The sequence below is a fragment of the Trachypithecus francoisi genome, unplaced genomic scaffold (assembly GCF_009764315.1).
Source record: "Trachypithecus francoisi isolate TF-2019V2 unplaced genomic scaffold, Tfra_2.0 Lachesis_group11, whole genome shotgun sequence".
NCBI classification, from domain to species: Eukaryota; Metazoa; Chordata; class Mammalia; order Primates; family Cercopithecidae; genus Trachypithecus; species Trachypithecus francoisi.
Genome location: NW_022681456.1, coordinates 74,645,511 through 74,660,276, shown reverse-complemented (window position 1 = coordinate 74,660,276; position 14,766 = coordinate 74,645,511). Strand labels below are relative to the sequence as shown.

The following is a 14,766-nucleotide window of genomic DNA, read 5'->3' as shown; positions in this document are numbered from 1 at the left end:
ATCATATTTGCTTCATCCGTTATCTGTTGATGGACACTTAGGTTGATTTCAAATGTTGGTTTTTGTGAATAGTGCTGCAACAAACATGGGAGTGCAGATATGTCTTAAATATACTGATTTCCTTTATTTGGGGAATATACTTAGCAGTGGGATTGCTGGATCATGTGGTAGCTATAGTTTTAGTTTTCTGAAAAACCTTCAAACTGTTCTCCATAGTAGTTGTACTAATTTACAATCCCACCAACAGTATATGAGGGTTCTCTTTTCTTCACATTCTTGTCTGCATTTATTTTTGCCTGTCTTTTGGATAAAGTCATTTTAAGTGGAGTAAGATGATATATCATTGTAGTTTTGTTTGTTCGTTTGTTTTCTGAGACAGGGTCTCACTTTGTCACCCAGGCTGGAGTACAGTGGTGCGATCTCAGCTCACTGCAACCTCTGCCTCCTGGGTTCAAGAAATTCTCTTGCCTTAGCCTCCCAAGTAGCTGAGATTACACACACCTGCCACATAGTCCAGCTAATATATTTTATATTTTTAGTGGGGATGGGGTTTCACCATGTTGGCCAGGCTAGTCTCAAACTCCTTGCTTCAAGTAATCCACCTGCCTCACCCTCCCAAAGTGTTGGGATTACAGGCATGATCTATGACACCCGACCTCATCATAGTTTTGATTTGCATTTCTCTGATAATCAGTGATGTTGAGCACTTGTTCATACATCTATTTGCCATTTATATGTCTTCTGTAAGAAATGTCTGTTCATATTTTTTACTCATATTTAATTGTAACCTTAGATTTTTTTCCTATAGATTTGTTTGAGTCCATTATATATTACGCTTGTTAATCCCTTGTCAGATAGTTTGCAAATAGTTTCTCCCATTCTGTGAATTGTCTCTTCACTTTGTTGATTGTCTCCTATGCTGTGCAGAACCTTTTTAACTTGCAGGGAGGGAAAGAAAATAAAAAGCAAGAAATTAAAACACCACCAGAGGAAATCATCCTCACTGAAAGGAAGACAGGAAGGAAGAAAAAAAGGAAGAGAAGACCACAAAACAATCAGAAAAGAAATAAAATGTCAGAAGTAAGTTCTTATCAATAATAACATTTAATGCAAATGGAATAAACATTCCAATCAAAAGATATAAAGTGGGTGAATGAATTAAAGAATCAAGACTCAATGTCTATTACCTGCAACAAACACAATTCACCTATAAAGATGCACATAGATAAAAGATAAAGGCATGTAAAAAGATATTTCATGTAAATGGAAAAAATAAAAAGAGCAGGAGTAGCTATACTTATATCAGATAAAGCAGATTTATTTACAAAAACTATAAAAAGAGACAAAGACAGTCATTACATAATGATACAGCGGTCAATTCAGCAAGATAACTGTAAATACATACATCACTCAGCCACTCGGGCCCTCTGCTTTTCAGTGGGATTTAGACAATGGCAGCAACTGGAAGAAACCAGAGTATGACAGGCAAAAGAGATCAGGCTATTTGTTTCTCCACCCCTATGCTTATCCTGCTTTGCTACAATTCTAGCTGATTCTGTATGTGGGTTCTGGCTCCTGTGAGTGATACCTCTTGCTCTGCTTCAGTTCTCAGTTGGACTTGACTGAATCATTCATTCTCTCCTTGCCCCCTTATGCCTGGGGAACTTAAGGGACTTCCTGCTGTTACAAGTCCTTGGGTGCCTCACCTACCCTTTTTTTTTAATTCTCCTTCGCCTGTTCACACCTCTATGGACACTTCATTCCCTTCAAATAAATCCTTTTGAAAATGCCATCTGTATCCAACAGCTACCTTGACTGATCCAAGCTTCTTTCATCTTCTCTGGGTTCAAATTGCACCTCTTTTTCTCACAGTTGTATAGCTTTTGTTTCACTGATTTGTAAATGTATTCAAATTTCCTCCTTATTGTGAAGCCCTCTCTCAACTCTGTTACAGTTTTAAGTTGTTGCTCCGTGAAAATTTTTAAATTCTTTATTCAAAGTGTTGTCTACAGATATTAAAATAAGGTATCTGTTCCACAAATGTTTAAATATAATTAAGCCTTATTTTTCTTAATATGTAACAAAGCAAAGAAGACATAAACACTCAGCTTGACAAATTAATGGAGGATAATCACTCTGCAGTCCCCGCTCAGATCAAGACGTCAAATATATCAGCTCCCTAAAAGCTTCCTACACAGGCCTTCTTGATCATAAATTTCTACCTGCTTCCTGTCTTAATACCTAACGTGAATATCATAGTATTTACTTCCTTTCTTTAGAGTAGTAAAGTTTTGCTACTGATGTAAAATATACATCAGTAAAGAAAGGTTAATTTTGCTATTTTTTAATTGTATATAATGAAATCATACAGTACATATCCTACTGTGTTGGCTTCTTTCCCTTAGCATTATGCTTTCTGGCCAGGTGCAGTGGCTCACGCCTGTAATCCTAGCCCTTTTGGGCCAAGGCGAGAGGATCACTTGAGTCCAGGAGTTTGAGACTAGCCTGGGCAACATAGCAAGACCATCTCTACAACAACAACAAAATTAGACAGGGGTGATTGTGGCGCATGTCTGTAACTTCACCTAATTAGGAGACTGAGGTGGGAGGATCTCTTGAGCTTGAAAAGTCAAAGACACAGTGACTTGTGATTGTGCTACTGTACTGCAACCTGGGTGGCAGAGCAAGACCCTATCTCTAAAAATAAAAAATAAAAAAAGAAAGAAAAGAAAAAAAATTGTCTTTAAGATTTATGAATGTTTGGTTTGGGTTATTTGTAGTTTTGAACTATGCACTATAAACCTTCAAGTACATGTATGCTGGTAAATATAAATAAGCATTTCTGTGGGGTTTATACCAGTGCATGAAATAGGCTGTACTATACTATGTCTTCCAGATCTATGAGATATGATCAATTGTTTTCCAAAGTTATCTTAACAGTTTACAATCCTACCAGCAAATTGTAAGAACTCTATTGATCTATGTCCTCGCCAATACTTAGTATTATTACACTATTTGATTTTTGCTATTCTAGTGACTCATGAGTTGTATTTTATTGTGATTTTCAGATCGTGTTTACTTCCCTGATTACTAGTAAGCTTGAGCATTTTTAAAGTGGTTTTTAAGATGTCTTTCCTTTTTTAGTTCATCTTTTGCATCTGCTTTTAAAGAATTTTTAGTATGTTCTGAGTTTTTTTTATTTTTTATTTTATTGGTTATATATGTTGCAAATATATTTTTTTCTATCTGTGGATTGCATTTATACTCTTAGCAACTGTCTTTTGATGAGCATGGTTTTAAATTTTAATGTAGTGTACTTATCAATCTTTCTGTTTTTGCTTAATTTTTTTTTTTTCTTTTTGCGTCTTGTGTAAGAAATCACTCTGTAGTCCTAAGCTCCTAAAGACTATACTGGGAATCTATTATACTATATTCTAGAACTCTTTTTGTGTGCTTTTCAAATTAAGGTCTGTGATTCATCTGGAATTGATTGTGTGTGTGTGTGTGTGTGTGTGTGTGTGTTTGTATTAAAGTAGGAATTTATTTAATTTTGTTTTTTCTTACAGATAACTAGTTTTTGCAAGATTATTGAAAATACTATTTCCTTTAGTGTTTTACAGAATTACCATTGTTAAAAGTTCAATGCTGATTTTTATGTGGCAGGCTCAAGCAATCCTCCCACCTCAGTCTCCTAAGTAGGTGAGACTACAGCAAAGAAGCTCATTTTGTGAGTTCTATTATGGTCATTCATGTCTTTGCCTTTTCACTAATACAACCTGCTCTTAATTATTATATCTTTGTAACTATCATTGATATTTGTAGAGCAAGTCATATATTCTTGATTTTTGTCTTCAAGCTGCCTTAGCTTTTTTCAGCCCCACACTTCCAGAAAAATTTTAGAGTTTGTTTTCAAGTTCCTAAAAACAAAGGAATTTTGTGGTATTTTTATTACAATTGTAGCAAATCTATAGATCAATTTGGAGAGAGTTGATGCAATTCCAAAATTAAATTGCCCAACCCATGAGGCTAAAAATATGAAGAATTTTGTTAATTTCTAAATTAGCCTTGCACAGGGCCATGCTAATCTCTGTATTATTCCAAAACAGGCTTGTTGAAACTGGAAAATCAGAGTAGGTGACTTAGAAGAATTTGAAGTGGTAGTAAAAAAAAAATAGAATACTGGAATTTGAGCTTTTGTAGGTGATGCACCTAGTAGTGATGATAATATAAGGAATGTAATCATGGGCATATGAGCTAAAGGAAAGTAGAAGAAATAATTATTATACATGAGAAGCCTGAGCAACTGAAAGTGCAAGATCTAAACTCCACGTACTGTTTTCAACTCATAAAATTAGGATAACAGAAGTACCTACTGCTGAATATCATTGTAAGTTTTAAATGAGGTAATCCATATAAAGCAGTAAAAATAGAGTGTGGCATATTCTGAGTTTTTTATATTATCCACTAGTTAAAAACATTTTGAACTAAATTTCTCTTCTATAATTAAGGCAGTCTTGTTACTCAGAGAGCTTTCTAATCTTATGTATACTGTAGACATTTAGATGCTTTCCTTTGACCCTGTGCTAGACAGCTTTTGAAGCTGGGACAAATGTATCAGTTAGTCAGTAAACTTAGAAATAGAAATAAATATAGTTTCTGAAGTTATGTGTAAGACAACTATGCATTCTATATATTGTCTCCTTCAGTCAACCATAAATAACATTGTCAAAAAATACTAAACTTTAAAACTATTTAAAAAGCACATAGTGAATTGTTTAATATTCAATACATTCCAAAATACCCCTTTAGATATAGTCTTCTAAAATAAGCATAATCTGTAAAAGTAGAAAAGTACCAGTGTTGCCTCTTCAAGTGATTTTGTTCTTTTTAAAAAATATAAAACAAAAAGGTAAACATCAAAACTCTAACTCCACTGAACACTGCAATATAAATAGATGATGTGACTTCACTTCACAGTAACTATATTCTAAGCATTCTGACCCCAGGTAAGATTAGCATATAATTTACGCAACACAGTTCTTAGAAAGATGACCTAAGAGACAGACCTGCTGATTAAATGAGCACTGCCAGAACAGTCTTACAGCTTTCTTAGAAGGAAAGATTTGTAGTGCAAATTTAGTGCATCTTCAGAAAAGCCCCTTAGAATTATATAGGAAGATGGACATTCCAAATTGTAGTAGTACAAATTTTTAAAAACTGAAGTAGACAAAATCTACCCCCCAAAATAAAAGTAAGCAGTTGAATGAGGGCTACCAATTTTAAATCCTTTCTACTGAGTAAACAGCAATATCTTAGAGCCTTGCATCTCGAAGAGCATAACTTAAACTTTCCTAGTCATTCCCAAGATCACTAGATGGGTGAAGCGGGGGACGGGGTGGGGAGGAACCACTATGAACATTTTTAAATCAGGAATCAATTTGTGAAAATTAATAGAAATATTTTGGAATTAAATTATCCAGGAGGACTTAGGCATGACAAATTTGGTAATAGCTATTTACTGGTGTACATGCTTATTAGCCTGAACTGACCACAAACAGGCCACTGCTTCTACGATCTTTTCCTGAATCTGGCATAAAGAACCATAAATGTCCTGCTCACCCACAAGTATATTAATGTCAGACTGCCAGCTACATTGCCCTCAATCCACTGACAAGGGCATGTTTGAGCCGTATTTAAATTTGTAATTGCTTTCTTCGTTACTTATTTCTTAGAATTCTCAGCATCATGCCAGATTGGTGACTAGCATGTGACTAAATGCTTGACCCTTGTCTGAGTTATGCAAACTTTCGCATTCCTCTGACATTGCTTCTGATTCATCCATTTACCAAATCTTTCTTAGTAGCCACAAATGTTCTAGGCACTATGTTGGCAAATGAGTAGACATTCTCCATGGCTTTATAGAATGAATGATTTGGGGATCATTATTCAGTTCCTACAGCCTATCTCCTCTCTCATCCTCCTTAGTAGCATATCCCACAGCACTTATCACTACCTTTAAGACAATACATTTTCCAGTAGATATTTATATAATTAAGGAAACTAAAATAAGAGGTTCAAAGGGCATTAAGAGCATAGAAACTAAAGTTACTGGAAGAAAGCTCTAAATTACTTTTCTGGAGCTGGTGTTCACCTCTTCTTTCTTATCATTTTCTGAGGCTTGAGAACTGCTATGGCAACAAGAAAACTCCCAAAGGGAAGTCATCTGTTCCATATTAGTAATGCTAATGCTGCTCTCCATTAGTTTGGAAAGCCACGTGCTGACTCTGTGAGCAGAGAGAGAAAACCAAACAGAAGTGAGCATGATTAAGAGTTATTAATTTATTATCAGGACAAAATAGTCTCATTTTTTTGCTGCTTGCATCATACATCTGATAGCAGGAGTCCCAGTGCCTGTCATTTATCCTTCCAATGACCCTTAATCTGACTTGAAATTCTTGGTCTTTTCACATTTACTGATTGCATTTTAAGACAAATTAAGTTAAATAAGGAAATTTCACAAACAAAATTGTAAGATCGTGATTTATCTCTGGGTTATGTGAATAATTTGTCTTTGTGATGAGTTTGATACAGTCTTCTAAATGTACTATTATAATCACTCAGATTTTAATAAATTTTAAAAACTGCAATATAATTTAAATGGTTGTTTTATGTAATTTTCTGTCTGAATATATATAAATATAAAATAAGCTGATATCAATTTATGTCTATTAGGTTATCTGCTTTTGTTGAAAAAAAAAAAAGCCCAGTTTGCAATGGATTAAATCAGATTGTGCAATTTTCAAACAAAGATTTAAAAAAAAAAATCAAAAGAAGGAGGGTAGTAGAATGCAAATAAAATTGGCTATCCCATACCCACTGGCCTGTCCCTGTAATTTGTGGCCTCTCCCAGTGTGGACATCTTACACTGTGGGTGGTTACATAGCAGGATCATCCCTGAAGCTGAGTTGAGTTCAGTGAAGTTGGAAAAGAAGAGAACATTCTCTAGAGAATCTAAGAATGTAGCTTGTATACTATGCACAAGAGGTTCTAGGCACACAGGACAGAGAGTAGGAATAACGGATGGCAGAGAAATGAAACAAATAATTTATAGATGAAAATTTGTGAAAGACTGAAAAATAAAGCAGCCTCTATTTTCACAGAACCAGAGATGGTAGAGGTATGGGGAACAGTAGAAGGCTTCAACATTCCAGATGGAAATTGGACACATAGTAGTCTCTCTATGAGTATTCATCTTGTGAAAGAATAATGTTATTTCAATTATAATGTTAACCTGGATGGTGGCATAACAACTTCTGACTAGTGAACCAAATATAATGTAAGATGATGTAAAAAGCTAAGAACAGTATCTGACACATAGAAAATTCTATGTAAGTGTTGGCTGTTATTGTTATAGCTATTTTTATTATAATTACTAGTATTACCAACTTCCTTACTGGTTTGGAAAAAAAGTAACATTGTCTGGTGAAAACTATGGGCCCAAACAGGCATATGAAAAAATGGGAAATGAGAATCGAAGCCACAATGTGATACCATCTTACTCCTGCAAGAATGGCCATTATCAAAAAATCAAAAAATAATAGATGTTGGCGTGGATATGGTGAAAAGGGAACACTTTCACACTGTTGCTGGGAATGTAAACTAGTACACCTACTAGGAAAAATAGTGTGGAGATTCCTTAAATAACCAAAAGTAGATCTATCACTTGATCCAGCAATCCCATTACTGGGTATGTACCCAGAGGGAAAGAAGTCAATATATGAAAAAGATATTTGCACACGCAAGTTTATGGCAGCATAGTTTGCGATTGCAAAAATATGAAACCAGCTCAAATTCCCATAAATCAATGGGTGGATAAAGAAAGTGTGGTATATATACACCATGGAATACTACTCAGCCATAAAAAAGAATGAAATAATGGCATTCACAGCAACCTCGATGGAATTGGAGACCATTATTGTAAGTGAAGTAACTCAGGAATGGAAAACCAAACATCGTATGTTCTCACTCATAAGTGGGATCTAAGCTGTGCGGACACAAAGGCATAAGAATGATACAATGGACTTGAGGGACTCGGGGAAAATGTAGGAGGGTGGTGAGGGATAAAAGACTACATATTGGGTACGGTGTACACTTCTCAGGTGATTGATGCACCAAAATCTCAGAAATCATCACTAAAGAACTATTCATGTAACCAAACACTACCTGCTCCCTGAAAACCTATTGAAATAAAAAATAAATTAAAAAAAAAAAAGAAAAACATGGGCCCTCTGAAAGGGGCTAGGGTTTATCTTGATGGGTGGCTTACAGAAGGCAAATGTGACTATTTGGGGAGTTGTTAACTCTCAGGACCCTTACCTATATAGTAAAACCACACTCATTTCAACAAGTAGAAAGACTGTACCTGATTTTTCTACTTATAGAATCACTCTGTCAGATATTGAATGGAGATACTTTCTACAATGTGTTAACTTTTTCAGGAGCTCACTTTGAAGGCATCTTGAGAAAAACAATATATATTATCAATATGAGTAACACAATACTGTCCTATATTTATATATTCAAATTAACAATTAATGACAAGTTCTCAGCTATTTGCAAATAGGTAAAAACTTAATTATTCCTATTTTAGAGATGTGCAAACCAAGGTTCAGAGAGGTTACCTCATTTGATTGATGGCAACAGTAACTCTGGAGGCACTGAGGCTAAAACTAAAATCCTTTGCTAACAAATTTATTCTTAGTAATCAGCAGGTACTTATGAAACATTCTCTAGGGACTTTAATCTCATTTGGGAAATACTTTACTTTTTTTCCCTCACTGATTTAGCCAGATGAAGAAAAAAAGACACAAGGGAGAAAACACATTTGATATAAATTAATTATTTGCAGAATGACAAAGTTTCCTCTTGTATAAATAAATGATAATAATGATAACAATAGCAGTTAAAAATACAGCTCTTACCATATGCCAAACATTCTAAGCATTTTCTATACATTTGTTTAAACTTCAAAGGAAGCCATGAATGCAGTATTATCATCTCAACTTGACATGTTGGGAAACTAAGGCACAGAAAGGTCAACTGATTTGCCCATCATCATACAAACAGAAAATGAGAGCGCCAGGATTCTAACCCAGGCTATTCAACTCCAGAGTTTGTGCTCTTAGCCATGAACATGAGACCACCAATTCCTTAAACCTGGCATCTGGTATCTGGGTTCCAGAATACTATTTTACTTTAAGGAAGCAAAATTTTTTTCCTAGTTATGTTATTTTATTTTATTTTTTGAGACAGAACTCTGTCACCCAGGCTGGAGTGCAATGGCTCAATAACAGCTCACTGCAATCTCCACCTTCCCGGGTTCAAGCGATTCTCAAGCCTCAGCCACCTGAGTATCTGGGATTACAGGCATGTGCCACCGCGCCCTGCTGATTTTTGTATTTTTAGTAGAGATGGGGTTTTGCCACTTTGCTCAGGCTGGTCTCAAACTCCTGACCTCAAGTGATTCACCCGCTTCGGCTTCCTAAAGTGCTGGGATTACAAGCATGATCAGTGTCAGGCCTTTGGTAATTTTATTTTAATTATTTTGTATCTTTTCTAAGGAATTGGGTTTTGCATTTAAATTATTCCAAATTGGCTAGAATATGTCATATTGTACATATATATCCACAAATGATTTCAAACTATTACAGTGTTTTTTGAAAATATCAGATAGTTTTCAAATATAGGTGTCCATTGGATTAAATAAATTGCAAATTTGATTGTGTGAGAAGCCACATGTTTTATATCATAAAGGCAAGCTGCTACTCAAAAGTATGGCAAGGCTGCTGATATATAGCTCAACATCCAGATCTCTGATTTACTCTTTAACTTATATGACTTAAAATTCTCTTATAAATATAAATTGGGAGCCCACTCTTCTACTTCAGAGATATGAGAAACTACTGTTTAAATAAATTCATTTTTCAACTGTTTTGGCCTATAAACAAGCAACTTCATATGATTCCAACTTAATAAAATCATACATGCCAAATTCACTGAGGGTAGAGTGTTTTGTTGTTTTTACTTTTTGTTTCCTTTTATATACCTAGTAGTATCCAAAACAGTGTTTTAACATAAGTAATAATAAATTTTGTTTAGTTTGTGGAATAAACATAAACAGTCGGTAGAAAAATTGAGGTTAATTAACAACTTTAATTAGCAATGAAAACAATGGCTTAGATTGAGCAGTCACTGTGTACTAACTCGTCACTGAGTTCAGCACTTCAGTCCTATGAAGAGAGTAATAGTATCTATCCACCTTCTATAGTAATTCAAATATGTAACCACTTTCTCAAATTAACAGACCTAGTAAATTATGCCTTCTTCATATCACAGCAGTCACCATGTCTGCTCTTATCTTACATTTTACTTTTTGCTTTTTTTTTCTGTGTCCTCCTGCCATAATATTAAAAATACATATATATATAAGGTCAGGGATTCATCTGTTTTGTTTCCTATTTTATCCACAGTATCCAAAATCTGGCCCTTGGTGGGTACCTTTTGAATAACTGCTGGATAAATAAATGAATTATAAATTATAAATGAATGAATGAATAAATAAATAAATTCCATCTGAGCCCAGGCCTATTTGATTCCAGTGCCTAGTTCTCAATGATTGTATAGTGTCTGTGAAACAGAACCATGAAAGGATCTTACTGAAGACCCTCACCCTAAGAGAGCAAAGGTGATCAGGTAACAGTGTCTTTCCCGAGGTTCTCATGGCTAAAGACATGACAGAAAATGAATGGGGCCCCGTTTTAGAGTCACAGTGGTGGGTTTAACAATACAGAATAACACTAGCTATTGGTATCATTGATTAAACCAGACTGCAAAGATGGAAACACAGAAGAAAACCCTGAATTTAAAAAAAATCCCTTTATTTATTTACAAACTAATTTAATTTAAACTGAAGAACAAAGATTCTTTTGCTATTACTCTAAACTTGTTAGTTACTGCATATCATTATTACTCTTGAGATCTTCCTATTATTTTAAAATTGTGAGCTCTATGAAGTTAAAATTAGTAAGGGGATTTGAGTCTCTGTATTTCCCAGTTGGTTTTCCTTTAACCTGAATAATTTGCATGCACACACTCAGGGTTTTGATTCAGTAGTTTTAATGCTAGTTATGAAACAATCAGGTTCTAGCACCAAGTTAATAAGTAGAGACTGCAGTAGTGTTACAGCAACAGGGCTTTGGTGGCATCCCAAAGAAATCAAAAGCAAAGATAATAATATTTTGTTAGATTCAAACTGTATGGTTGTTTAGAGTGAGTATGTTCTATACTCCTTGTCTAAAGTCGGTCTAGGTATCTCCCTATTCATGTGTTTCTCGATGGCACCTTGCAATTATAACTAACTGTGTTCTTCTCTGTGCAATTGTTGTCATAGAGCCTCCTTCCAGCTGCTACTTTAAAGATAAGTTTGTTTGGAGCCTGATTCCATAGCAAACAGATTGAAGAAATCATCTATATTAGTTTTGCAAAGTAATACAGGCCCTGAAAGACATATATGGGAAAAAAGCATAAATAAAAATGGAATATATGATATATTATTTATGTGCTTCCCCAGACTACTGTTATCCATGGTACCATTCTAACAAACTTAAAGTCGGTATCAAAACAAAACAAAACAAAGCAAAACAAAAACATCTCACTGATATGCTGTGTAATGGTTACCACTTTCTTCTCATGGCAAGCCAAAGAGGATGTCATCTTTGTTTCCCATCAAAGTAAACGCTAATTACTAATGACTTATTTGCCAAAAGTTTTCCAAAATTATTTCTAATCCTTTTTATAAATGTGTAAGTGGCAATAATGTTGCCCATTAAGAAGCAAAGGGGCTGGGCGTGGTGGCTCACGCCTGTGATCCCAGAACTTTGGGAGGCCGAGGCAGGCAGATCACCTGAGGTCGGGAGTTCAAGACCAGCCTGACATACATGATGAAACCCCATCTCTACTAAAAATACAACAATTAGTTGGACCCGGTGGTGCATGCCTGTAGTCCCAGCTACATGGGAGGCTGAGGCTGGAAATCCCTTGAACCTGGGAGGCAGAGGTTGCAGTGAGCTGAAATTACACCACTGCACTCCAGCCTAGGTGACAGAGGCAGACTCTGACTCAATTAAAAAAAAAAAAAAAAAGGAACAAAGAAGTTTGCCTGGAGTCACATTACTAGGTGTGGAACCCTAATTTGTCCTACTACAAGATGTACACTCTAACATTTACTTAAAATGCATAGCAGATAGCTTGCTATTGATGAGTATCCAATCTTTTATTTAGTAAAGCCTGCTTCTAGGTCATGTGAAAAATGTGTTAATGAATGCTTTTGGGTGATGATGATGAGCTTCATGTCTCTCATTTGTGCTTCTTTTCTGAAAGTGTACATATATTCTCTTTTTATCCTTGTTATGTTTTAGTATGTATCTTTCTTTTAATAGTCACATTAGGAAAGAATAAAAAAATAAAGGATTGTCTTTCATGAAGAAGTAAAATACAACTATATCCAACTGTTTGGAGAGGGGAGTGTGGATTACCTCTTCACAACACAGCCAGTTCTTCCATTCATTCAGGGTATTCAGTGCCTGCTGTGAAGCAGACACTATGCCAGGAAAGATACTGATCAATGAAAAAAAACTGTCACATCAAGAGACTCCCTTTATCTTATGAAAGTAACACTTCGTGCTTTCAAGAAAAACTTATTTCAAAATGTAACTAAATCTCTATTATTTTGCATGGTAATATAGCATAGTGTAGTAAAATTTACAGTCTTTGAGCCCAGGCAGACTCAAGATCTAACCATTTCTCTGTTACTCTTTCTTTGATAAGCTCAAGTGGGAAAAAATATTCAATTTCCCTAGTTCTCCATAACATCCTCTGTATTATGGAGATTATGGAGTTTGACTGTTCTGATCATTATATCACAGTGCGTGTGTGTAAAGAAACTGTCACATTACTGATGCTATTATTATTATTGAGACAGTACTTTACACAAATTCTAGTGAAACTTTTAAAATTTTTGGCAATCAACATTGATCAAGGAGTTTCTCAGTGACATCCTTACACTACAAAGCAAGGCACACACAGTGCCCAGAAGTCCTGATCTTACTTTGTTAAAAAAAAAAAAAAAAAAAAAAAAAACTGATGGAGATAATATGCCCTTAACCAGGGCTGGGTTCTGAGTTTTGTTTTCTGTTTCTCATCATTATTCAGAAAATCTAAAATTATATCAGAAACTATGTACGGAATGTGAATATTAAAGTGATTTGTTTAATTGACAATGTAATGGATGACTTGCAGTAAGAAAAATGTGGGGATTAGCCAGTTTCTAAAGTTGGGAACTCCCTGCCTTTTTATCTGCCTTCCTGGTTTCATATTAACAAGAACAGCTAGATCAAAATGCCGTAACTGCAGCGGTAATTCACAGCCACACATTATCACTTAGATCTTTCTTCTGCTTCAGAGCCCAGAAATGGCAGTCAGTTGATGTTAAAGGACTCTGGATCATTTGGAACCGTCTGTACAACCTTGATCTCGCCTATCTCAGGGAGCTATTATCACACTATTGTCCCTGAATGAACACTCAATTTCTGAAGTATTTCGACTCCTGTGGATTAGGGGGAGGTCATGCTTAGGGGAGCCATTCTTTCTGAATTAAATCTTCTCATCCTCAGACCCCTTGCTTCCATCATTAGGAAGCAGAGACCTTGACGTATCCATGGTGTAGTGTATTAGGTGCTGCCTTTTCTGTAGACATCTTTAAATGTATCTTTTACTTTTTGGATTTTCTTTTGATAACCCTAATCCCTATCTTTTCTTTTTTCTTGTAATTATTTATATCTAAGATTCAAGCCAGGCTCATTGTGCCATGATATATTTGGATGTAACATGATATGATGAAAAGTGATGTTCCAAAATTCTGAATCAATATACTGCACCCAGGCTTGATTGGTAAAGTCAAATTGGATTCTGGGGCTAATTTTTCATTTAAAATGCTAATATAAATGGAAATTCCAATGAATAATAATGTTGCCAGATCAGAAAATTGTTTCTGGGTATAATATTCCCTTTTGACATTTATTTATTTATTATGGACAAATATCAAATTGTAACTACAACAAAATTTCAGACATTCCCTAGTCTTTAAAAAGTTATTTTTTTTAAGAATATGATAAGGAGACGTTAACATAGCTGCTTTATAGTGTTTATGACTATTAGAGGTAATTAAGTTAATTTTTAATATACTTTTTAGAAATTTTATAAAAATACAGTATAGTGTTAAACAATTGAAGAAAAGAAGACATTTTTAAGAAGCTTACAGTAGATTTAGAAAAATGGTGTACCATGGTTGTAAAGCAGAGACAACTCATTTTCTAACCTATTTTGATACCCATACATCAAGTAATTTGGCATCCAACATAAAAATTGCAGGCCACCCATCTACAAAATGTGTTTCTCCATTATATCTGGAAACTCTTTCTCATTATATTTGATACAGAACCATAGAACTCTATCTTATGGAAAATCTTCAATCTCAGTTCACTAACACACATAGTATGTTTTCTCACATATAGTGTGAGAAAAAGCCTGGAGAAAGTAATCATTTGATATTAAACCAAAACAACTTTTAGAAAGTATTTTCACTATTGACATAATAGAACACTGTAATGAGATCAGTATAGTGAGTGGAAGAGTCTGAATTTTAACACT

General features: G+C 34.9%; 1 pseudogene; it reads right to left on the bottom strand.

Annotated features, from left to right (window-relative positions):
* Nucleotides 1-4,028: 4,028 nt before the first annotated feature.
* LOC117091195 lies at nt 4,029-4,128 on the bottom strand (annotated as a pseudogene).
* Nucleotides 4,129-14,766: the final 10,638 nt, after the last annotated feature.